The 25,883-nt window shown below is 39.5% G+C and overlaps 1 long non-coding RNA gene across 1 annotated transcript in view; it reads left to right on the forward strand.

Moving 5' to 3' along the window:
- The first annotated feature begins 349 nt into the window (after positions 1 to 349).
- The window catches only part of LOC146439425 (uncharacterized), a 34,195-nt gene continuing 8,661 nt past the window's right edge, over positions 350 to 25,883 (forward strand). The window contains exon 1 of the long non-coding RNA XR_014850795.1: positions 350 to 634. This is a non-coding gene — a long non-coding RNA (uncharacterized LOC146439425). The remainder of the gene's footprint in view (positions 635 to 25,883) is intronic.

Raw genomic sequence — 25,883 nt, forward strand, 5'->3', positions numbered from 1 at the left:
CTGCTCAGCTCTCCCTGTTCTGCTTCAATCTTCCATGCACTAACAGTCGAGACTCAATGCTCATTTTTTCCATAGATGATGATAATATATAGCAAATGAGGACAAAGTAGGTGATCCATGTATCATTTTATGAGTATTGTTCATTGGGTGGTTTTATTGCATTTATGTTGAAGTGCTGTTGGCAAAGGGACCCTGCCTGCTGCAGGTGCTTGTATCAGCTGAGCCCAGTTGAGCATTAGGCACAACAGGTGTGTGTGCACTGCTTGGTGAGGGATAACCAGTGTCCTGCTGCTCCTCATTTCCCTTTGTTCAGCTTAAACAAGGCTGCCTTTGAAAAAAGGCTGAAGTGAGCTCTGCCGGGGCTGGAGCCTGTGTGGAGGCTGGTAGGGGCTGTGAGGTTGTGCTCCTCAACAAATCCATGGATTTCAAAGAGCTGAAGGCTTGGGCCTTGTTGGGGAACTTCTGGAGAGCCTGAGATGGGATTGCATGCTGCTGAGTTTGAGTGTCTCCATTTTGCTTGTGAAAAGAGGGATTCTGCTGAGAAGATGAGGAGAGTGGAGCAGGACTCTGTTGTCACCGAGGCTCATGGCAGAATTCCCACCAGCTGCAGGAGCAGCTCCCGGGGTTATGCTGGGTAAGTGCTCACAGAGTTGTGTGACTGCTGATGAAGCTCAGCAGGGTTTATGGCACTTGAAAGTCATATGCCTGGTCAGCTTTTTGAAAGTGCCAAAATAGAAGCCTGTGAAATGGCCACTGGGGATGCAAATTTGATCATACTTACAGGAGCTCCAATTTGACCAAAATGCCTGAGTCTTGTCCCAGGGTGTAATGCAAAAACACTCATAGTGAAGGCTAGGGGATCTGAGACTTCATTCATAAAGAATTTTTCTCAAAGTAACAACTTAAAAACTCAGTCTCAGTCCTTCTGTGCTATCACACCATGAAAAATATCCTAAATTGTGCAGGTTGAAATGTCTCAGGAGTTGAAAGCTAATGTAGTAGTTATTTTGGGGTCTACTTATAATTTTGTGAGTGCCTGAAATTATCTTTGATTATACCTGAAATGATTTTTGTTTATACCACAATTTTTGCCATAGTTCCATTCTCTATGGGTTAATGGTCAGGCTCTCATGTGTGAATAACATAAAGTAGTAGTTTCTTTTATTGTAATTTTTTTAAACTTTATTCTTAATTAACTAGGGATTCAAAACATTCAGCGGTTGTTTTGCAAGACTGCTATGGTCAAATATATTACAATTCCCATTCTTATCCCATGTCAATTAGCAATTTAGCAATGAAAATCCTAATTAATATAGTACCTCTACAGTATGCTGTCTTTCTACCACAGATCCATGTTTAAATGTTTCTTGGGGACTGGCCTTGGCAAAGAGCATAATTGAGGAATAAAGCTTACTGTTTTCATTCTTGAAAACAAGCTAATTTATACACTATATAAAGATTACTTCCCTTGTTTTAAGTGTTTTTCTGTCAAGTGGTGCAAAAAATCTGCCTTATCAAATCTGTGTCTTTCTTGTTTTTTTTTTTTTTCCCTCACTAATTAGAGTTCCCACTCTGGATGGGACTGAACTGTGCTGAGTCCAAACTTGGTCTATGGGAATTTGAATGTTGATGTTCTGTAATGGCATGTTTAGAACTGTGTGAGATGGATTTTTTTCCCCTCCGCTGAGCCCAAAGCAGAGTTTAAGAGCAAATGCAGTTCTCCTTCCAGTGTGTCAGGGCTTGTGTCTGGGTTGGTAGAGAGTGGCTGTCATTTTCAAACAATAGTTCTAGTATAAAATACAGAGATCTACTTGCTACACTTCTCTCATGTGCTTTAACCTTTATCTTTTATACAAGCCATGACCTAAAGCCCTTTGTTAGCCACTGCTCTTTACAATCAAACCTTTCAATTATTGCATCTGAACGACTGGTCATGACCAAGTGCAATGAGGGAGGCTGTAGCTGCTCTCGGTATGTTAGCACAGCTGCTATTAAATATATTTAACTTTTAGATGTGGGGAGTCAGAAATCCATGGCTGATCCCTTTGTTTTCACCTCAGTGAATCCTAAAGATCAGTGTTAGCAGTGAATGCATGTTAATCCATTGCTGCCAGCTGGTAAAGCACCCATGAATAATGGGAGATTATAAGCAACTCGCCCTTTCCCTGGAGCATCTATCCATGCTTATTCAGAGGCACTGCCGGTTAGGGCTGGCAGAGTTGTCCTTTGTAATGAAACTCTTGACCTAGGAAAACTATCCAGAGAGCTTTAGAAAGATGATCTCTGAAAATACACAGGTCACTGTAGCTTTCTGCAATCTTTGTGTGTGACTGCTGCAGCTCCGACTTCCCACTCATAAATTCATACAAGTGGCTGTATTGCTGAAGAGATTACCTGATGTCTGCCTAATGCCCTGTGTACTCAGTGTTTTGTACAGCAGGGCTCTAGGAATCGCAGCACATCATCTTCACAGGTTGCTCAGCCTCTGAAGTGTGTTTCCTCTCCCTCCATCCCATTAGCACTGCAGTGTAATTAGTCATACTGTATGCACACCTCGGCAGCTCTCTTGTGGGAGATTGCCGTGCTGTCACAGGAGATTAGCAGCTGGTTAACAGACTGTTTAGTTAGCTGATACACGAAGGGGAAAAAAGAGCTCTGTGTTATGAGGAAGGGGAATTTCATGTCCCTTATTAATATAGTAAAATGGTGTATTGATAATGACAAACTGTGAGGGCTAATATGTGGGAAATAATAAGCATAAGCAGAGGCCATAAAGAGAAATGACAATCTAACCAGGGTTTTAAACAGTTATTTCTAAATATGCATCTAAAGTAGGGGTTTCATTTAATAGATATTTATAATTTTTCATTGAACACCATTACACACCTCCTTCCCCCCTCTGCTCCTCCAAGTTTAATACAATCCTGTGCTAGAAAGCATATAAGCACATGCATGCAGAGTAAGAATAAGTACTGATGTGAAAGTATTTTGTTAAATACTGTACCATATTAATGAAATGTAACTGTGCTCTGTATCTTGGCTCTTGGTTGGAGAAATGGTAATTTGGGTATTTAGTTGTTAATAAATGGCAAAGTTGGAACAACATGTTGCATGAAAATGGAGTCTGGCATTATAGGAAAGTTGACATCTCTGTATAAAGAGAAATAAATTTTTTGCTACAGTTAGTAGGGTTTTTTTATTGGTAGGATGTTTTCCAAGGAGAGCAATCTCAACATTGTAGCAATGAAGTGCAAACTGAGTAGATGCATCTGTTTTGTCATGAGGTGAGGAGCTACAAATCCAGTAGTTTGTGCTGAAGCATGTGCTCCACAGGAACAACCTAATCAAACATTGTCTTCTCAGTTTCTTAATTCAAGTATGAGAGTTTACTTTCAGTCAGTTTAGTAATCTTTGGCTGTTGCTTTCCTTGTAGCTCCAACTATCAAAAATAAAGGAAAAACGTGGTGGTGCAACGTAGGTGTTCTGAGAGGAAAAAAAGTTAGAGAAGTGCAATTTGTGTAGTTTCCCAGACATTTCTAAAACTACTCAACCCAAAAGTTTGTCAGTATTTCATGCTGGCTTTTTTTCATTAGCATTTCTATTCCTGTTCACTTGTCTGCAAGGATTAAGCTTTTCAGAGAAAAAGTTGTATGGCTGGAATACTTTGCTGGTGCTTATGACATTCAGTCATACCTCCATTTACTGCAGCACTGTCTTGTTCTTTTAATAGCCATCAGTTTTGGACTGTATAATTTGTGATTGCATGACTGTAACTGTATTTGAATTCTCAATAAGCTATTAGCAAAATTTTCCTCTTAAAGGAGAAGAGATTTCAGGGCTCTTGGTTTTTGTGGTGTCCAGCTTTCAGTAAGCAGTAGGTTTTTTTGTGCAACAGAAAGATTGCTTACTGCAGTACTCCTGCTTATACTGTTCAGGACGTGTGCTGTCATTTGAAATACAAATGTACTTACACTTTGAAAACGTGATGTACTTTTTTCTCCTTTATCAAAGTGGTTTGACAGAATTTTGATGAGATTGTTTTTTTGACAGGATAGTGCTATTCTTTTGATGTACAGCGCTTTACTGAGATTATGGCTGTGCTTGTATTTTGATATATTTATCTTTGAAATAAGTTTGTGAGACATTCTTAAGCGAGGAAGTGCTGATAAGATCACAACAGTGAATCGTTTTAGTAAACTGATGGTATTTTTTACAATTAAGCATAATCATGGTCCATCAGTCCTTTGGACTAAGGAAAGTATAAACGGGAAAGGAGTACATAAAAAGGAAACTGAAAAAGATACAGATCTCAGCTATATTTAAGCCCTGGTTCAGAGGCTTAAATTAATAGCTCCAGGAAATCATCTGAGGGCCTCATGCAATGAACAGGTTGATGTGTCAGCTAACCAGCAGCAGCCTTATGAGGTATTTCCTATTTCACTGAAGGGTCACTATCATGGCAAACTAGGCTTTGAAATCTGGTAATTCCACTAAACCAAAACTGATGATACACAACAGTTGTGTTTATTCCTCATCCACTGTTTGTGGAGGATAGTGAAGAATGAATGGATGAATTTTATGTAAGCAGTACACTAATTTTAGTGCTGGTGAAAGTGCTGTCCAGTTCGTCCTTTGGAAGAAGCTTCTGAAGGTTGCAGGGCTTAACTGTTATTTTTGCCTCAATGTTCACTTTAGTAATGAACACAGCAGGAGCTTAGATAAAGCTGACAGGAAAAAAGGGAAAGTCACAGATCAGGAAAGTGCTTGTTAAAGAATTTCTGGAGAATCTGAGCATATTCAAATCAGCAGACAGATGAAATTTAACATGGTGTGCTCAGTGAACTGGTTAATTGGATCCATTTTCTGTTAATTTGGAGAACTTGTAGAGGACAGGTGAGGTTTCAAAAGGACAAATATACTTCTAGGAAAGAAAAAGGGGACATGGGAATCATGGCCCAGTGAGTTTAATTACAAGACCTTAATTGTTCTAGAAAATCTACTAAATAGGGAAGCAAGTTATCTGGAGAGAATAAAATAGATGTGGAGAGCTGTAAAACTTTAGGTTTAAGGCAGAGAAATTCTACCTTTAGAGGCTTGTTGGAAGCTTATACTGACATTTGAATTTTGCAGTAAAAATCCTTCTTTCCTCCCTATCTCTGAAGTCATACATGGGAATCTTCAGTCCCCTGGGCCAGATGCTACTTGCTGTGAATAAATAGCATTAATATCTTATTACAAGCATTTTCAAATTATAGAGTTTCTTATTTGACTGATTATGCAAATTGAACCAAATCTGTGTGTACTGAAAAATATCTGGACTACCTGAGCCATGGAAAGAAATTATATCCTGGCAGGGTTTTGGGGCCACTTACCCAAATACAGCTGTGTAAAGACCAAGAGCTAATAGCAGTTACCACTGTTATTAACTAAGCAGAAGAGTAAATTAGTGTACACTAGAGACAGCTTTTTTCATAAAATGTGAGCTGCAGAGAATGCCAAATAGTGCAGGGTAAGGGTGTAAAGGCAGAAAAGAGAAACAGTAGAAACCTCAGTAGTGTGTGCTATGGCAAATAAGAGCAGGCAAGACTGCAAGACTGAAAACCACCACAAATCCTCTCATGTTACAGTTTCTGAGCATGAGGCCAGAGTGTACAGCAAGGACAAAGGAAAAGATGTTCTCAGTGCCAGAGCATTTCTGCACCCTCATCTGCCGCCCTGATGAAGGTGATGAGCAAACTGCCAGCCTGAATGCAATTAATCTGGACCTATGTTAATTCCTTTTATTTGGGGTGCAACTCCCTGTGCTAGAAAAAGTGATGTCAGCACTGAAGGAAGAGCCCTAGGCACTGGAACAGATAGGAAAATGAGCAATGAGTTTCCCCCCTCAACACAGCGTGAAATAAAACAATGTCTTAGAAAAGACTATGACAAATCTGAGATTGAGGAGGCTATGTTGGCCACCTTCAGCAAGAGAGTGTGTAAAATAAACTTAGAGGTAAAGATCAAATTGGAAGATATGCAAGAGGTTGCAATTATAGCAGCAGAAAAAAGTCTTTCACCATTATTTGGCTGAAAAAAAGTCATGCACTTTGCCTTGTGAGGAAAAAGGAACTGAGGAAGAGTTGGAGCATAAAAGGATAATGGTGAAGTTTTCAACTGATGGTACTGTGATGAAAGATGATAGATGAAAGAACCCAGCTGTCCCATAATTTATGCCCCTAGGAAAGTTCTTGTGCCTCCAGGCAGATAAAAAGAGGAGCTTGGCTCTGTCTGCGTTATTATGAAGGCAGTGAATTTGACTTCTCATAGGACTAATGTTAAAAAAACTTCCTCTGAAAATGAGAGAGCTGACTCAGACAAGAAGGTTAGGGGTTTTTTTTTTAATCCACTTTCTCAAAAGTGCTGGCATTTATGCATTTACAATATTATTGCAGTTCTTCTGTTTATTATTAGATGTCAGCAATATACAAAGGTAGTAACTTCTAAAGTATGTATACAATGTTTTGCATGAGATGGGCTATTCCTGATAACAAGACCTTTTGAGATAAATAGCCTTATTTGAAAAACTTAATAATTGTTGCTAATTCTAAGTATGTATCTCATAGGTTTGTTTGGGTGTTATGCTGCTTAATTATCTTATTGACTACAAACTTAGAGATAATTATTTAATTTTTCCAATTTTTCTTCTTAGCCTAAGGGCAGACCACGGACTCTGTGTTGCTTGGGACTGTTGAAAAGTAAGATTTGCAACAGTAAGAGTATTTATCTGCTGCTTCATTGCTCCCCTTCATTGCTGTAGTTTAGTGATAGCTCAGAGGTGTGGGGAGCCAGTGTTGTACAAGATGATTTTGGTGCAAAAACTCTTGAATGCTGTATTTGGCATAGAATCTAAAAGACTGAGCACAGCTAAGAGGAAATTGAAAGCTGGGAAGCTCAAATGCAAATCTTCAATGAAGAATGGTGTGAACTTCAGTAAAGTTTTCAAACCAGCTTAGTTTTGTTTGGGGTCTAAATAAACGTGTGGTCGTATCTCTACATATAGGGTACCTGTGTGATCAGAAATAAATGCACAGTGCAACACACATACCTGAAGTAGGAGAGATTATCACTCAGGTCCCCACAGAAGAAGCTAGACAGCATGATGCTGGGAAATATACTACAGGAAAAGCAGCACAAATTGTCTCTTTCAATCATTAAGCTTAGTGATGAGCTATGTTCTTGTAATTTGCCAAATAATTGAAAGAGATGATTGCTCAGTGCTACAGGCAAGAATGTGTGTTCTTATTACAGATAATAGCAGGCACATCCTGAATCTGCTGTTGTATAATCTTGAAATTGGTCTTTGAATAGCATTACCTGAGTTACATAACCTTATAATATGTGCACAAACAGCAGCACCGTGGGTTGTGTGCTTGTGAAGGTTGCCAGGTGCCCAGGGACTGAGGCAGTGCAGTGACACTGACCCCAGACATGAGGGATATCATCAGCACCCTGATGTTACCTTGCAGGAGCACTGTTGTATCACCTTTTTGCTGCCCTGAAGGAATCTCCCCCACTGCCTCCTGACATTCTGGGAGCTATGCCCCTCTGAATGACATACAGTGCTTTAGAGCAAGGCTTGAATAATTGGGACTGAAGTGGCATTTTTGCATGTCCTTCAGACATTGTTTCACTGCTGAGTGAAATGACTGGGGCTGAAGAGCTAGGAGGCATTTTATGGCATGCATACCTCTACTGAAGAAAATTACATTATCTGCTTTCTGTTTCTAATAGGTTGTACAATACCTAGAAGTAACCTGGATGGCATTTAATTGCATTTTTGTAAATAAGATGCAAATGTAATTATGCAGGTGAGGGATTTGAAAATCCTTAGCCAAAATATTTTTCTCTAAGGTTCCACATTTAAAGATTTATATAGGATAACTTAAACTTTCCATGCTAGTCACACTGAAGGGTGTCTTGAAAGCAAAAGTCTTTATCAGTATAGACCAGCATAGAAAAATACATTACCTCACTTAGAACTGGAAAACTCTTGAGGATGGTGGGATCTGCATGAACCTGCTAGATGAGAAAGCTTGCAGAGGAGAATACTGATGAAAGAATCTTGAAAGTACTGCCATGCAAATAAGACAAAGTATTTTCACTTGTTTATGTGTGTTGGAGGGGAAACAAAAAAACCCACTGTATTTAAAAGGACTTTAAATAATGTCTTTATCTTATCCCACACTCAAATGTCCTGTTGTGCATGTATGCTATCAATAAATTGATGATACTGCCATAACAGGGGAGGTTTCTAAACAGCTTCAGTCAATAACAAAAGTGTATGCTGAGCTGCTGGTTGCATGTCAGAAAACTTGTTGCAACTTTGAACTAGCGATGAACGTAGATAGAGATTTGGTTTTAAGTCTGTTTCATAATTAATGACCTTTTCTGACAAGGGAAAAAGAAATCTTTGGGATAAAGAAAAACAGAGTTAAAAAAATACTGTAAAAAGTATGAAAATCATGCTGTCTTTAATGACTGTAAAAAATTTCATGGCTTAAATCCTCTTTCTTGCTAAGCTTTATCTCCCACAGACAAACTCCTCCTGAGGTTCTGCACTCCCAGTTGACTGTGCAATGTAGCACTTGGAGGCCTCCAGGCAGAGCAAGCAGCTGTCTGTCAGGTAGACCTGAAAGCAAGTTAAAAAGCAAGGAGATGCAGAAGATGAGGCATAAGGTTGATATGCTATAGTAAAAACTGTAGCCAAGCTCACAGTTTTGAATTTTATAGGAAGATAAGGAAGTGGGGAACTGCCTCTGGCAATGTAGCTTCAATTTCTGTGCTGGTTGTGGTGTTGCATGTACTATGTGTAAAAATCAACCAGCACCTCAGGAATCATGAAGTTAACAATACATTTGTATATGTTTTGTATAATATTTTGTATGAATGAGTTGGTAGCCACAACTCCCTGTGAATATCCCTGTGAGTAACAGAGGCAGCTACTGGTGGGATAATCAGGAGCAGGAAGAAAATCCTCCTTAGTCGTCAGTGGTAACTGATTTCCAAAAGAGCCATCTATGGCTGACCCTTCCAGTACCCAGTGGCTGGGCCTAAGAAGTTTATTTGTGGTATCTATGGTGTTTGGTTTCCAAAGGTTGCCTTGGAAATTTGAATTTGGATGTGAAATCTAACACTTTAGTCTTCCTGAGGATTTTACAGGGAAGCTGAGTGCACAGCCGGGTGGGATGTGGTGGTATAATCTTTTGTTCTAGAAGAGCTAGAGGAAGGGCACCCAAAGGTGGAAAAAACTCATACCAATAAGACTGACTTAGGTTGTATTTAAATTTGTTTTACTTGTGGTTTTTTTTTGTTTACTTGCAACTTCCAGCAGCAAGTGTAAATTTTGTCTTGCAGTATAAATGTTTGCTGTTTTGTTACTTGGTATGCTTTGTTTTATATGGACTTAGTGAGTTCATTTGAAATGGAAAATGTCAGGGTTTTCTGCTCCCATGGATATATTGCATCAGAAAAAAAGCAGATGTGTCCAGTCTGTGTGAAGCAGACTGTAAAAGGGACAGTAGACTAACTGGTGGGCAGATGTCTTTTTTCTAGGTGGGAATTCCCTCTCGCTGGCTCAAATCAACACTCTATCTTCAAAGAGCAGATGGAGTGGAGGCATCCCATGGTGTGGATACAGACAGAGTAATTGCAGTCTCTTTTTACAATGAGTTTCTAGAATGAAAGTATATACAAAACCTTTTGAGTTGCTTTTTTGGTGGTGGGAGCTGTTCATGTGAGATGTTTCTCTTGCTCCCAAAATGCAATGGATTGAAAAGTGAGTCTCCTAACAGTCTGTCTACTTTGATTCAGGAATATGTTTCCCTTCCCATAGTAATCAGAAGTTGGCGTGCATTGCAACAATAACTACTCTTCCCTTGGTTTCTGCTTCTCTTTGTTCCCCATGGCAAAGGCACTGCATCCAGCTCTACAAACTGCAGCTTTTCCATAAAATGCTGCTCTGTGCTGGAAGGAGAGAGTAGGGTGAAGCCTGTTGGTCTGCTGCTGTGGCAAGAGGGCTCTCAGCACAGGTACTCCTTTCTGCAGCCCAGCTTGCTTGGCACGAGCTCCTTATGTCCCAGGATGGGGTGGCACCTGCAGTCAGAGGAACAAAAGAAATGTGATTCAGTCATATACACAGGTCCTTTGCTCAGGCAAACACCTTGGCTGCCCTGAGAAGGGAGCTGAAGCTTGAGGGGCTGCAAGAGAATTTCACATAAATAACTGACTCAGAAAACCAAACTGAATCCCCTCTGAGCTGTTATGTTCCTATCCAGAAAGAGGTCCCTCAGTGCCTGGCAATTGGTACAAACCCTGCAAAGTGAGGTAAAATCACATCCTGGAACTTGGACAAGTCAGAGTGAAATAATTCACTGCTGGTCCTCTCATGGTAAACATACGAGTTAAATTCTTAGCATGGTAAAATTATAGGGCATTCCACATCAGGACACTGCTATATGAGTCCTAGCAGGGCAATCACAGAGGCTGAATTTCTAAAGGAAAACCCCCTGTGTGATTCCTGGCAGGACAATCACAGTGTTTGAAATCTCCAGCCGTGAAAAACTGCATAATACAAAACTATCAAAACAAATGATATTCCCAGCATGAAAAACATAAAGGGGGCATGGAGGCTTAAATTGTATTACTAAAAGGTTGCTGTAATTGGCTTTTGGCATGAAAGAAAGAAACTGCCGTTCAGTTCTTTGGCAAGAGCAAAACTTTTTAAGTTGAATTACTGAGAATAATAACTTCCCTGTTTAGGATTAAACTTCAGATTAGAGCATTGCCCATTTAGAAGTTTACTTGAAAAGGCTATCTCTGAGTATGTCTGAACCCTGACAAAAATAAGGGGGTCCCAGCAGAGGATATGGGAAAAGAGAGAAAAAAGGCTGGTATCCATTTCCTCAGGAGCTTAATGGGAGATACTGAAGTGGCCTCAGAAATTGCTGGCATGGCATTTTGGTAGCATACGAGGTCCAAGTCTATCAGGATGATGATTATGGTCACAAAAAGAGATTGTATAAGAACAAAACTATTGACATGCCCACCTGAGCTCAAAGAAAAGGCTTGTGTAGGAAGTGACCTGACAGTTGTTTAATTTTTTATCAAGTTTTCCATTCCCTGTTTCCTTAAGCGTGGTGGCAGCAAAATTGCAGGCAGACATCTTGTTAGTGATGTGTCAGTATTACATAGGTATATTCCTTGTCAACCCCTGTTTTAGTAACTGTGATGGAATTTGGTAGCTGTGTGAGATCATGTTCTTGTCAATGTGTCTCATCTGTGTGCTGCAATTCACCTTCACCACAAACTCAGTCTGTAGAATCACTTTTGCAGTGCTTAGTAGTACTGCATTTGTAACGTGCTCATCTTCTGTGAGTAAAGGAGTGCTGGAAGGAACACTAGGAAATGTTTAAAATGTGAACAAGGGGGCAGTGGAGTTATGCAGGCTTGTCTGAGAATGTTGCTTGTGCACTTGACGGCATTTACCCACGTGGGACTGCTGCTGTGAGAGCTGTACATGCTCCACCTTGTGCACGGCTCTGCTTGGTAGCAGCACAGGCTGATTCTGACCGGATGCTTTCCCCATCACTTGTGCTCCTCTGCCTGCTCATTGTATCCTCTGATGTGTGACTGTAGAATTTATGTGCATGACTCATCAGCTCCCAGCTCCAGCTGGATTGCTATCAAATACAGCATAGGTAGGTAGGAATGGTCAAGAACTGTTCCCCTTCCATGAAACAGTGGATTCCTTTTGAGTATGACAATTGCCACAAGAGAGCTTAAACAGATCAGTCTTCTTTAAGCCTAGAAGTCAGCATCCTTGCTATCTTTCTGAAGGGTAGGCAGGTCAGCAGAATGAGCAGACATATTGTATGGAGACCTTAGCTTGGGAGCATCAGGTCTTCCAAAGGAGACCTTTTCTCTTTCCAGGACACAGCTGAAATGAGATGTGTTGATTTGTCTGCAGGCTTTGAGAAGGCTAATTGGTGGAGAAAGTCTGAACTTGTTTTGGTACTTATAGCTTAATGAGAGTTAAATTTGTATTGCTCCCTGATGCCCTTAAGGTTCACAGGCAGTAATTCCATGTCCTTTCATATGCAGTGGGTGAATGAATAATGAATGCTGGTGTTCCATGGCAAAGACTAGAATGATGTTGCCTTAAAGCAAAACTAAGACTGCATTACACCTGCCTTAGGCTCTCTAGGCAGAGAGGGAAGCTATAGGGTTTTTAAACTCAAGAGATGAGGGAGTGTCATTTTAGAAAGCATTGGTAGGCCTAGAGCCATCTAACAGGTTTGAGTGAAAGTTCTGTACTGTCAGATGAAGAAATGAGGTAATCAATCCTATTATAGAAGTGGCTGCTGCTGTAATTTCAGAGTTGCAGCAGCTGCCTGGGATTAAATAGTCATAATCTCTTCACTAAAGGGCTGATTTATTTTTTTCATCATGAATGCTTTTACAGTGGGGAGAAAGATTTGCAGTGTACATTGGGGCAACTTTTCTCTTTGAAGATGTTCGTACTATTTTCATTCTCAAAAGTGGTTAATTTGGGGCACTTTACTTAAAATACTTAATTTTTCTTTTTATCCAAAAGAGAATTACCAGATGTATCAACAAAATTATGAAGGATAATAATCTCTAGTGGGTGCACTCCAAGATGCTGTTGCTACTTAATTCTCTGTGTGTTTCAAGGCAATGATAGTGAACTCCTCTATCTTGCTTTCTCCCAGTAAAGGGTCTGGGTGGCTTTATGCCTGGGGAGGGCACATCTTTCACCCCCCAAATGCCTCCTCCCTCATGCCACACCTCTAATTCTGCTACAAGCTTCATTCGGTAGTATCTATTCTTACCAAGACTGCTTGTAGTTGACCCACTTTGTAGTCTTCTCCATCCTGCCTGTGAAGCTGTAGAGTCATAGACTCATAGGAGTTGACTCTTGGGCTCCCCCAGAAGTGGATTTTTCTTTTTTTTTTTTTTTAAATGCTGGAGAAACTTTCTGCTGCAAGTAAAAGACACCAAAGTCTTTTCAGAGATTTTTGCTTTGTTTTAGTGGTTTTTTTTTTTGTTTGTTTGTTTGGTTTTTTCCCCCAGGTTCACCAATGTAGCATAACGATATATGCATCTGAAACTTTTAGTGTAGCTTCAGTTTGCATGTTGAAGACCAAACCCCTTGCTGCTGGAAGATGCAGCAAGCGAAAAAGAAAATGAGAAGTTAACTGTGAGGGAAATAAGAGAAAGAAAGACAAAGAGATGATGATGGAAATATAGTAGGTGAGAGATCTCAATTGACTTCTCCTTATTCCTTTTGTGTTACCTATGTAAAGTTTGTGAGTGATACTGAGCCGTGAAAGTGGTTCCCATCTACCTTGTGGTTTTCTTTTTTTGTGTCTGTGGTCAGCTGGCTTCCACTCCACACCTCTGGAGTGACTTTTTGGTAAACTGGACAAGGTCAGGAGGAGAGTTTTCTACCTCACCAGCTTGCTTGATGTAGAGCTGAGCTTGTGCTAGCAATGAAATATGCAATTGGCAATGGAGTGGAACATCTGATCAGATTCTGTGAATTGCAGTAATGGTCCAACTGGTCCGGTGAGAGGAACAGAATGCATTTTATTTCTGCAACTTGTTTTGTAGGCAATTTTTCACAGATCTTACAGCTTGATAGACTGCTTAAAGAGACTATGTAGTCTGTCATGGAGTCAAATGAGGGCAATGCCCAAAAAAGTACCCAGCCAGAAAACTAAATGAAGAATGTGCATGGTTGGATGAGCAAATAGCAAACTGATGGAGTGTTGTTAGAAGGAAATCTGGAAGACATTAAGCTGTGATGCAGAAGCATAGTTTCTATGTTTTGGTGAACATTTGGCATCTCCAGTCCATCCCACCGCTTCCATCTTAGCCAGCTGTATGGAAACTCCTGTGGGTGGCAGAGGGCCACCAGCAATATTGTGGTGCTCTCAGAATGAGAGCTGAATGGATGGATATATTCAGCTGTAATTGTAGCATTGGGCTGCTCTGTGTATGGGAGCACTCTTGGGTGGTTGGAGAGATAACCTAACGCTGTTGCCTAGTGCTGACAGCTTTTCACTTGTGTCCTTTGAAGTGTTCCCTGATGCAGGAGAGCAGTTCCCTAGCATAATTCAAAGCAAGCAGTGTAATTACAGTGCTTGGTGTTTTGGTTTGAAGGGTCTTAGTGAAACGTGACATTGCTCTGCCCGATGGCACACTTCTGTGAGGTGCTGACACTGTGCAATCTTTTTTTGGTGTTACTTTTATTTGGGTCACCTTTTTAAAAACGTAATTTAAATTTAATTTAAACAGAGGAACCCAGTGTTTTATAAAAGACTTCATTCAGTAGATGAGTTCTGGGGAAGGCAATTGTGTGTAGTGTTGTTGAGACAGAGAGGCCATGTGATTAGCTCTCTGTGGTTGTGGCAAAGCAGGACTATTCTTAAGCTGTTTAAGAACAAGTGCCCGGTCTGTTGCTCATAACCAATTCCAGCATTTTCCTTAGTAGCTTGTCTTATTGTCTGTTTGTGGTGGTGGTGGTGAGAAGTTCCTAATGCTTAATCTCAACTCTTCCTAGTGCTTTTAGGGCCTCTGTTTCTTTTTTTCAAGTCTTGTGATTAATAGCTAAAGTTGCTTTAATATTCTTTATAACATCAGCTGATGTATTAATACATGTTCTTGTTTCTGTTTGGTATCAAGATTTTCTTTAACTAATTATATTTTTCATCCAGTAACATTTGCCCCATTTCTTTTAAGTAAAATATCCTAAAGTAAAACCAGCACTCTTCTGAGAGCTAGGAACTCCTGAAAGGAGTATTATCTTATTACCCTAGATGATGTTATTAAACAAATGTCAGCTCTGATGTTACCATAAACTTTCCCATTAAAACCCCCTAGGAATATAAAGGCCTCTGATGTGCATCCCTTTCTTGAGTTCGCCCACCTTCCTCTAAGTAAATTTGCTTGTGGGGATTATTTTCAGTGGAAACCCTTGTTTCCCCAAAGAAAGGATACCTAGCAGATTCAGGTCCTCAGTGAGAAGGTAAGGTGGGTGAATAGCTACCACTTCTAGACCAAGCCTGTATGTGGCAGAGTTTTTGTGTTTTGTGTTGTAGGAAAATGGAGAATTAGTGAGGTTTCTGAGAATTCCCAGTTTCAAATGTACCTCATCAGTGTATATGTGCAGTAATTCTCTCTGTTACAATAACTGGATGCTGCTTTTTCCTTGCTTGTATATGAATCTCTTTGGAGCAAACAGCTTGATCTCTTGCATTTTCTGCGATCCTTTGCCTTTAATCTTGTTCTCCCATTGTGTTCCTTAGATGCAGAATCAAGGAGCTCTTTATGTTCCTAATGGAAATACAACATTTTAGTCAGGATTTAAGGATTATGAAAATTAATAGTTCTGCAGTGAACAGTTACTGTCTCTGCCAGCAGTATCCTCTCCTTACTAAGCTGTCCTGATTTTGTCACCAGAAATTGTTTTCTCAGTTTTCAGTTTCAGTAGGAAATTAGCAGCATGGGGAAGACACAAGGGATATAAAAGGTTTAGGAAACCTCTGCTGGTCTACCCCCATTATATTTTTCACTGGTTATGTGGAGAAGCAGGTTCATCTCTGTCCTGTTGCTAGGCTATTCTGTGACCTTGGGAAAGTCAGCTCAGCTCTTTGTGTTTTGTTCCCTATCAGAGGTGAAAAAACCCACCAAATAAAACTCCTGCCTCTATAGTGGCCCTTATCAGTCTCAGGCTGTAAGTGCATGGGCTCTGAAGTGTTTCCTGTAATAACAGTATCTAAACTAATGCTACCTTTTGAAAATCATCCCTCAAGAGAAATCATACATTTAAAAGGTACCTATTTTTTTCTTTTACCTGCTGTCTTTAGAGAGGGGTGAATGTTAACTCTAGGTGTTTTGAGAGATATTTTTGAAAACCCAAAATTTGAGATTTATGAGCCTTGTTGCTATAACAATTAGCTAGGCCAGGGTGTACATTAGTAGGCTGCTGGTGCTCCTCTTCGATGGATGGTGGCACTCAACCTTCTGCTTGGGTCCTCAGAATGCCTTCAAAAGCATGTGCCAACAGCCTATTGATGCACAGCCTGTTGTGACTTATTGTTATGTTCAATGCACAGCAGATTACAAAGGTAGGTTATTTGTTAGCATGATTTTCCAGACTGCTGCTTGAAGAATTTTAACAGCGTCCACTAAACTCCCTAAAGTATAGTTCAGAATGAATAAAATTCTGCTTGATGATGTTTACAAGCATCTCTGTGCCCACTGCTGATGAGTCATGGAAAATAGCATATTCCTTTGACTCCTGACTGTGTGCGTGACATGCACAGTTATTAGCTGTGTGGGGCTGTGCTTTACAATTGACAAGTTGGCTGCTTTTTTCAATTCTGTATCCTAATTCAGATGTTTTCATTTTGAAAGGAAAATAAAGACACGCTTTGCCTCTCTAGCTGCTGTCTTGCAGCTATAGCACCTCAGAGCTTGCCAGCTGAGTAAGTTCCCCCCTGTTTTTTCTTGACCTGTTGTTTCCTCTCCTCACTCTTATGAACTTCTGCAGTGACTGTTACAACCAAACACTCATTAGATTCTTTCTCTTCCTTTGTTTAATGGGTGTTCAGTCATTTCCCACTGTATCTACCCTTCAAATGACTGGTTCATTTGCTTTTCTCTCTTCTCATAATGGCATGCAGAGCTTTCATGACAGCTGAGTATCTCTGGGGCCATATTCCAGCTTGAACATTAGGTCATAAAAACAATACTTTTGTGCATGTTTGAAAAGGCTGTGATGTGCAGTAGTTTTGCTGTAGTATCTAACCTTATCCAGCACAGCTTTTCCATTTAAAGCAAACAAAATAACTTTAAATTATAACACCAGAAAGCTTAAGTTGATTGGAAGCTTCTTTATTTTTCTTTAAGACTGGCTGAGTGTTGATTGTCCAAGACATTAGAAATTGGCTTGAACATAATTTATGTTTTAGGGTTACTGGTTAAGAATGCAAGTGTGTGTCTTCAAATTTTTGCTGTCCCACCTCTAAGCAATTGGAGTTTACCTGATGGGAGTATATTAAAGACAAAGCTTGCAGCATTCAATCTCTGAAATCCAAATCCTATGAATTTTCCCCTCCCAGCTCTGTTCCAGATTACCTAAATAAACTGCACTCTGCTGAATTGGCAATTTCTGTTAAGCACCTAGAAGATGATTAATGTGTTATGAATAATGTCATGATAGCTGCCTGAAGGGCGTCTCTTCCTCATGAATAACAACAGCATGGTAATGTGCCAGAATCGAGAATATGAACTTCATAGCAAGCTTTATCAATGTTAACTCACTGAAAGCAGGCAATGTGTCTCACTTGCTAGCTTCCAGGTTTTAATTAAGGCAATTAAACAAAATGTGTTCTATTCTTTTCCCATTTATTTATAGATTTAATTACCAGCAGTTAATTAGGCTACAATTCTATAAATACATACTACTGACCTAGTGCTTCCAAGTGGGAATTATATTTTAGTTTAAGATTGATTCTTGGTAAATAAAGTAATTTTTCAGTGTTGCTCTATAGCTTGTGCTTTGCAATACCATGGAACCAAACTCTTAATCTTCCTCAGTGTGTCCTCAATGTTAGTGATAATAGTTATATTTATTTAGGTATTTATAATTCCTCAGGGTTGTGGTTTAACCCTGGCCAGCAGCTAAGCACCTCACAGCTGTTCATTCCTTCCCCCCTGGTGGGATGGGGAGAGAATCAGAAGGTTAATAGTGAGAACTTGTGGGTTGAGATAAAGACAGTTTAATAGGTAAAACAAAAGCCTTGGATTTTTAGAATAGATTAGATTTGCAATATTCAGCCTGTGGGATGCACCCACCACCGATCTTCCTATAGCTGCTAACCTGTAAGGATGGATTCCTTTAAGCATGCTTTTAAAACCTGGTATGTTACTAAATTAAGGCTTACACCTATCCTTAAGCATATTTGAGGAGGAAGAGCAGCACTGATGAATATGCATCTTGTTGTTAGTGGGTGTGATAGGGGAAAGAGGTATTTATAGACAGCTTGAAGTTTTTTGGCCATGGATGGGACGTATTGCATCCTGGCTCCTGTTAAACTCTTTGAGGTTTTGTCCAGGAAGACAAAGTGTGGTGTGACAATGTCATGTCTCCAAAGACTGCTGCAGTTTACACTCTGGCTGGAGCTGCCCCTAGGGCACTTTATGACAGCTCAGAGAATTAAGAATGTAATTTAATTGGGGGGAAAAAGGAAAACCAGAAGAGAGATGATTTGGAGCACTGTGGTGCTTGCCCTGTATTTCCAAAGAGCTTTCTTCTAAAAGAAAAAAAATAGAACAAAAGGATGACATAGCATTCCAAACAAAATCTGAAAATGTTTTGCAGAATGAAACTTCAGTACAGCTACATGCTTTACCCTAATGCATCTGACTCTCCCAATGACCTTTTGAAATTCTTCATGCATATTTAAAGAGAATTTTGGAGGCATTTAGCATTAAGTTTTAGTGTGCAAAACCCCAAAAAATTCTACTGATTTCCATGGGGCCATGAAAATAAAATCAATATTGATTGTTGTTAAACACCTGTCCTTTGGTAAGCTTACTAAAAGACACCTTCCTTCTGAGCCACAGATGTACTTACCTAGACTTAATACTCATCTTCTACTAATCTGCTGTGTCTGCTTCCCCATAATGGAGATAAAGAGCAATCTATAGCCTTTCTAAATTTCTGTGGGAAACAGTGATTGGAATCTTATCCTTTGTACAGCTTTTAGGAGAACACTAGAGTTTGTGAGTTTTTTATAATGAGATGGGTTTTCTTCCTGTTATTAGGAATTTAATTAAATTATTTTTCAGCATTCAATGGCTCCTAAAACTGTCTATAAAATATCATTGATCTTAGATTTTTATTATGTATAGACTATGAAATTGAGACAACAGGGAATAGCACTTTTCTTTTTATTCCAGTATGGACAAAGCATTCCTTCCACCTTGTTGAAAGTATTCAGAGGGGAAAAAGCAGGAATAACATGTCTGAGAAATTACATTGATTTTTGGAGGGAAGGTTGAACCACGTTAGTCTGTGAACTGTGCCACACAGAGCAAAGATTAGCTCTTGCTTGAAAGCTCTTCATCCAAGGGATGAAGAGACTAGAGAAAGAATAACATAGTGGGGAAAGGAAGCACAAGATAACTGAATGATGGTATTGCTTGAGGTGAAAACCTGCTGTCCGAGTCTAAGCAATGTTAACTTTAAAAAGAATCATACAGAAGCAGATGCATTTTATGTAGCATAGTTATAGCTGGTGCTTAGAAATGGAAGGGATAGATTGCTTTAACACTTTAATCTGAAAATTGATCACTGAACAATAGCATATCACATTTTTTTAGTCAGACAACATGAACAGAGATAAGAGGAGAATTCAAGTATAATCTGGTGTTGATGTGTAGCTTTTTCTCCCTGATTCCCACTGGCTTCAGTGAAAATGGAAGAAAATTCTTACCTTTCATAGCTGTCTTTAATTAGCTCAACCTATTACCCAGTGACACTCAAATTGCTGTGATTCTTTTGGAATAAAAAGTTGTAGAGTATTTCTATCATTTAGTCTTTATAAGTAACTGAAACTGTTAGTATAACATGCATTTTGGTATCTGCACTCTATGAAATAACTTCTTTGGAATGTCAAGAGGTGAGGTCTGTATATGATACGATTTTAAAATAAAAGAAGGTTGTACAGTTATTTTAATCTAAATAATTAAATGACATATGACTGTAGGCTAACCAGATATGAATGCACCAGGGCAGATAGCCAAGTCCTTAAAAAACTCAACCTACACACTCTGTCCAGGTAGTTTGGAGTCTATTCTACACATCTCACTTTTTTATGTAGACATTGAGTTGAGGAGGTTTGGAGTTGTGAGCATGTGGAAGCTTCCCGCCTTTGATGGCAGCTGATGGGCCATGATTAAAGAAGGAGTGAAGCCTGACCTAAACAAAAGGACATTTTTCTGTAAAGTACATAAAAGAAAAGCTGCCCAAGGCAAAACAGAGGGGACCACAGCAATTGATTCCATGACTAATATCCAGGGATGGTAGTCTCGTTGATACTCTGTGGAAGTCTGTCTGTGAACGTTTGCTTGGTGGAGCTCAAGGAACAGGATACCTACCAGTTTGTGCTCTGCAGCTACAGAAGAAACTGGACTCTGGATGGGGATTTGTAGTGCTGAAGGCAAGGAAAAGACAGGTCAAAGCTTTGGTGTAGACAAACATGAAAAGAATCACACTCTTAAGAAAAAGTATTCTCCTGTGTGGTTTAGGAGTGATGTTTAACTTGTGCAAAACATGGAAAATGAGGAGTCTTTTATTCTAGAATTATAACATACTGTATAACAGTTTAGTATTACTAACTGTGGATGCCTCTCTTGAATTTCATTTGGCAATCTAAAAAATAGTCTTTGGTGTCTAAATCAGATGTAACATGCCTTCTTGGGAAGGTGTCTTTTGTCTTTTTTTTTTTTTTGAGTTAAAGCTATTCAAAGGCACAATATATTTTTTTGTTGTCTTCAGGGAAAGTGTATTTCTTGTCTGAAACAGTCTAGCTTCAGCTTCTACACATGGTGTTTTGCTGTATTTTTTTTGCTTGTGGTAAAGGGCCTTCTATTGTCAGAAATCACTTCATGGTGTAGGCACTGACAATATCTTGATTCAGTAACCTTTTGGTCTGCTTTTTGATACATATTTTGCATTGAACTTAGCTGTCTGCTTTGCATGATTCTGTTTTTTCCCCTTCTTTAAACTCTGACTTTTGTCAGTATGCCAAAGTGGAGACACCAGAAATGGGCAGAGTAGGTGCATAAAAGAGTGTCAAAGGGATTTTTGGTAAGATTCTTACTTAGGCCATCTGCAAAGGCAAATCTATCACCACTATTTTGTGTCTTTGTACTTACGTTCTATGAATTGATTAACATTAAATTTCCTTGCTGGGCACTAGAGCTTTTTTTCCCTCTTTTTTTCTTTTTTTTTTTTCCTCCCTCCCTTTCTTTCCTTCCTGACCGCAGGCTATGTTTGACCTTTGTGGAAGAAAGATGAAGTCTGCCTATTAGCTTGATTTACTGTACATGGTGATTTGCATAGTTTTTCCATGATACTTTGTTTCAGCCCATTACATTTGCCCATACTCAACGGTAAAATTTCCTGGGCCTGTAGTAATGACATTTGCATTAGTATAAAGTGGAAACTAAAATATTTTTTAATTAGAGGAAAAAGAAATACAATCCCTAAATTACATCCTGCTTCAATCTCTTATACCACATTATGAGACACAAAGTACAACATTTGATCTGGACATCTTCCCTGAATACAGTATGAAAGGTAATTTGGAATTAAGGGCTAGTTTTCTCTGGAAAACTCCAAATTGCTGACAGCTGATTAAATACTGAGTGCTTCCATGATACTGGCACCTTGTAATGTGATTCTGACAGGACATCCTGCCTTTAAGTAGCTGAAATGTGTTAAATGATCCCTAGTCAAACCTGAGAGATATTGTGACAATTCCCATTTGTATTGGCAGCCTTGTTCAAACTGGAGCTATCAGGCATTGATATATTTTGATCTGTGGCCGTTTGCCACCTCTTGACCAACCTACAAGGTTGGCTTTTCTGTGGTCACCCAAGGACTGACCAGCAGATTCTATACTCTCATCTCTCAGAGAAAGGAAAATGGAATACTTGCATGATGCCAGTTAGAAACCTGATTTCAGTGCTTTGTCTATTATCTTGTGGCTAAGCTGAGACATAGAGAAGGCAGAAGGAAAATCTTTCATGTGAGCCCTGGGAAAGTCAAAGCCAAATCTTCAGGCAGTGGCTGTGCAAAGAACATCAGACTGTTGCCCCTTGTGTCACTGTGAGTTCTGCTCACCTGCCCTGGAGACCTGATTTCTGGCCTTTAGGGCTGGTGAGACATAAAAATCCCTCATATTAAAACAGTAAATCAGTAAAGAGTGGAAACAGTGTATTCCTCCTGTTCCCAGAGAAAAAGTAGGAAGCATTTATCCATTGCCCTTGTTGAAGGGATGATGTAGCACTGCTCACTGCTCTAATAATATCTTTGCAAAAGGTTTAAGAGCTTCTGTAACCTCTGCACAAGTAAGTGTGGCCAGAATGTGATCTCAAATAGCAGAATGAAACCTCTAATATCTGCCCAAATAAGTATGGCCAGAATAGGACCTACAATCACACATGTATTTGAAGCTGGAGGAGACACTGGTCTCATGTGGCTTCTTCAGGTGTCAGATTCAATAGACACTTGTTTGTTGCTTGCCCCATTCAAGATATTAGGACAATTATTAATCAGGCAGTTGTTTTCTCTATTTTTTCAATGTCCAAGAGGTAGTTGGGATTTGTGGAAGGTGCTGGTGATTCTTGTAGCACTGCTAATCATGTGGTGATCTTGTTTTCCTAGCAGAGGTTTAAGTTCCACTGACCTGGCTGCCACTCACATTCCCACCTTATAGCCTGTAAGAATATCAAGGTAATTTTTCTTAGCTAATTTTAGGTAATTTATTCATCTTGGAGGCTTTGGCAGATGGCCAGCAATTGTTCATGCAGGAAGGAATGTTCCCCATTTAGCCAATTGTGGACATTAAAGTGAAAACATTTTCCTTGAATTGCTCCAAGTGTTTCTTCGTCACAGTGGATATTCGTATTTCACGCACTGAATATATGGAGCTGAATTCTGTGCACTTAAAACTCACTGTTGCCACAAGCATGTTGGTGACTGAGCTGCTGTCAGTGAAGGCTATTAAACCATATGAAGCCTGGCACTTGGGCTTCCAGGAAATCAAATCAGGAGCTGTATCCATGCAGTTCTGAATTGCAGTCTTTACCTTGGTGACCTCAAAATTGTCCCAAGATGTTTTTAAAAAGTGTTTAGTAAAGTGTATTTTAAATGATGGCATTAATCTCACCTCAAATTACTGAATTTGCTTATGCGTCCTCAAGTTACTCTTCGTTATTTCAGTGGTTAGCAACTTCCCACATCCTTTCCAAGAAAGAGGAACATTTGACTTGGGGAGGGAAAGGAGGACCATGTTAGGTTCTGTCAGATTCTCCATAGGAAAAGTGTTGTTAGATTCCTGGGACTGTTTTTTTTGTGTGGGTTTTTTAAATTTTTTTTTTTCCGGGACGTGAGATGCCATGAAAACAAATAGGTCATTGAAAATCCCATATTCCTAGAGCCTTTCTGATTCTAATATATTTACCCTTAAAACACACTTTGGGTAAAGCTTGTGCACTTGCAAGAAACATAGTTGCTAATTATATTTAGGGCTGAATGAATTTTATTTATTGAGAGCCTTTTTTACCACAGAAGATTTGGCAATGCAGGATTACTTTATGAATATGTGGTTGCTTCTCCAAATCACTTTATTTTTTTTTGTGGGGGCGAGGGAGAACCCTAAGAGAAAGAATTCTCTACCCCACCCCCCCAAATGCTCTTAATTTGGTTGCTTGCAGTTGAAACATTTAGGGGGTTTTTTTGTTTGTTTGGTTTTTTTTTTTACTTGTTAGTCTTGGGATTGTTTGGAAGATTGCCATGATTTCATAAGCATGGCCCACATTGGTTTTTGAGGTGATTTAAAAATATATATGTTTAGGAAACTCAGCAAAATTCAAAATGAAAAATGGTAAGGGAGTAGGCTTCTAAAAAAGAGACCCTGGAGTCCTGTGCTATTCTTTCATATGTTGTGCTACTACAGCATTGTGGGATTTTTCCCTCTATAATACTCTTGAAAATCAGACAAACTGTGGCTTTTTGTCAATGACAATAATTAAGGTGTGTGTTGGCATACCATTGGGGATTGCAAAAGGTACATTGTGTTTCAGATTAAAAAATATTTTGAATAGTTCTTGTCAGAGTCAGCCTTGCTGAAGAGCTGCCTTACATCTGAGGACCTGATTCCAAAAGCAGTGAGTAACTGTTAGTAGCTATTTGTCTGAAACAGAATGGAAAAGAATATCTATGCAAATGAAAGAGCACTTCTTTCTTCTTGGAAACAGCTGAAAGCAATGCAGACAGATAATCACCAAAAGCTATATCAGATATAGGTATAATTTCTGGCTGGCTGTTCAGCTTGCTTCCTCAAGCCCTTATCTTGGTAGTTGAAAACACAGGGAGTTTTATGGAGCTAACAGCTGTCATGGTCAGGGTTTTTTGTGCTCTATGAGCAAAGCATATAAAGGAGGATGTGGTTATGCTGGGCTTATAGCTAACTAAGAGAAATAACATTCAAGAGTTTGGCCTTGATACATAGCACTCTGCTTCTTTTTCTCAACTATTCCTCAATTTCAGGCATAGGGTACAGCATTTAATCAAGATGACTTTTAAGAGGGTACGTAGAAATTTTAACAAAATATCATTGAGAAAAACTAGAGAAAACGCTTTAGTTGATTTGATATGAGACAGTAATACCCTAAATGCCAGCTTGCAGAGTACTTTTCTAGGTGAATGCCCTCTGTCAGACTGTCATTGAATGACTTTGTAGTTGAACAACTACTCTAATCCATCATGCTTGACTCAGCCATCCAGGGAGAAGCACACAGAATAAAAAGCATACAAAGTTCTGAACCAGTATGTACAGATATGTTTAAGCATCTGTGCACCTGAATACAGAAAAGCACGTTCACTAGTGGGGAGACCCTCATGGCAATACATATAATATAAAGGTTTTAGTAGGTGACTGTTTAAAATTACATGCAGAGCTCACTTGTGGCATGAAGTCTTAGAACAGTGTAAATTGTAAGACAGGGTTCTGGCTCCCCAGCATGTGGAAAATCAGGAGGGAACCTTATGAGCTTTTTTAAGATGGATTGATTAAAATTTCTACAAAATAAGGAATACCTGCCCAGAATTGCTACCTTTTTTTTTTTTTTTACGTGAAACCTGGCTTCATGATGTAGTCTTGATTCTGGAAGCTGTATCACCCAGTGTTGGTCCTTTCCCTACTAAAATCCCCTATTTATTGTCAATAAGGTCTTCATGTCATAGGAAACAACCAAACATCTCAAGGCAATGTGTTTATACATGTTACTTAGTGTACGTAGGAACTCACATGCTCGGTTTCTGTAATAGGTGCAATTAAAACCATTCTGCCTGTAGTTGTGCAGGCACTCAGCCTGTTCACTTCTGATCAGTTGCAGGGCAGCTTGGAAGAAGGCTGCTGCTTTTCAAGTCCAGAGATTATTTGTGGTAAAGTAGCATTCCAGAAAGTGGAAAAACTGAGCTCATAATGCCAGAGCTTTACTATGGTTGAGGGAACTGACTTGCTGGCAGGTTGTGTGGTAGAGCTCTGGAATTGTCTTTGCCTTATCATTGTTCTGCTTGAAAGCATTCCTCATCTCCCAGTACCTTCTCTGGTCTGCTAGGTTTTCAGAAGTTACATACTCCTCTGTCCCTTGCATTTCCTCCACCTCAACAGGTCAACAAGCTTTTTGTCTATCGCCTTTACCTGAGCTCAGTGGTTATTTAGTTGCTTTGCCTCAGACTCTCCCATTCGTGATCCAAAAGCTGACGATTATATTAATGCTTGACAGGCTTCGATGCCTCTGATAGGATTAGCACACTTCACCTGTCATATTTTTAATCTTGGCCAGTTTCCAGTGTTTCAGAGGAAGGTTAACCCCGTTTACCTCTCTATGGTTGCCAAATTGTATCCGTGTGTGTGATGTGATGTGGTAGAGTGTGTCAGCATCCTTAGGGTATGTGTTTAATACATGCAATAATAAATGTGATGCAAACAAATGTAAGCATCTCTTATTTTCTGGAT

Source organism: Lichenostomus cassidix, chromosome 3 (assembly GCF_008360975.1).
Source record: "Lichenostomus cassidix isolate B80296 chromosome 3, HeHo_3.0, whole genome shotgun sequence".
Lineage (NCBI taxonomy): Eukaryota > Metazoa > Chordata > Aves > Passeriformes > Meliphagidae > Lichenostomus > Lichenostomus cassidix.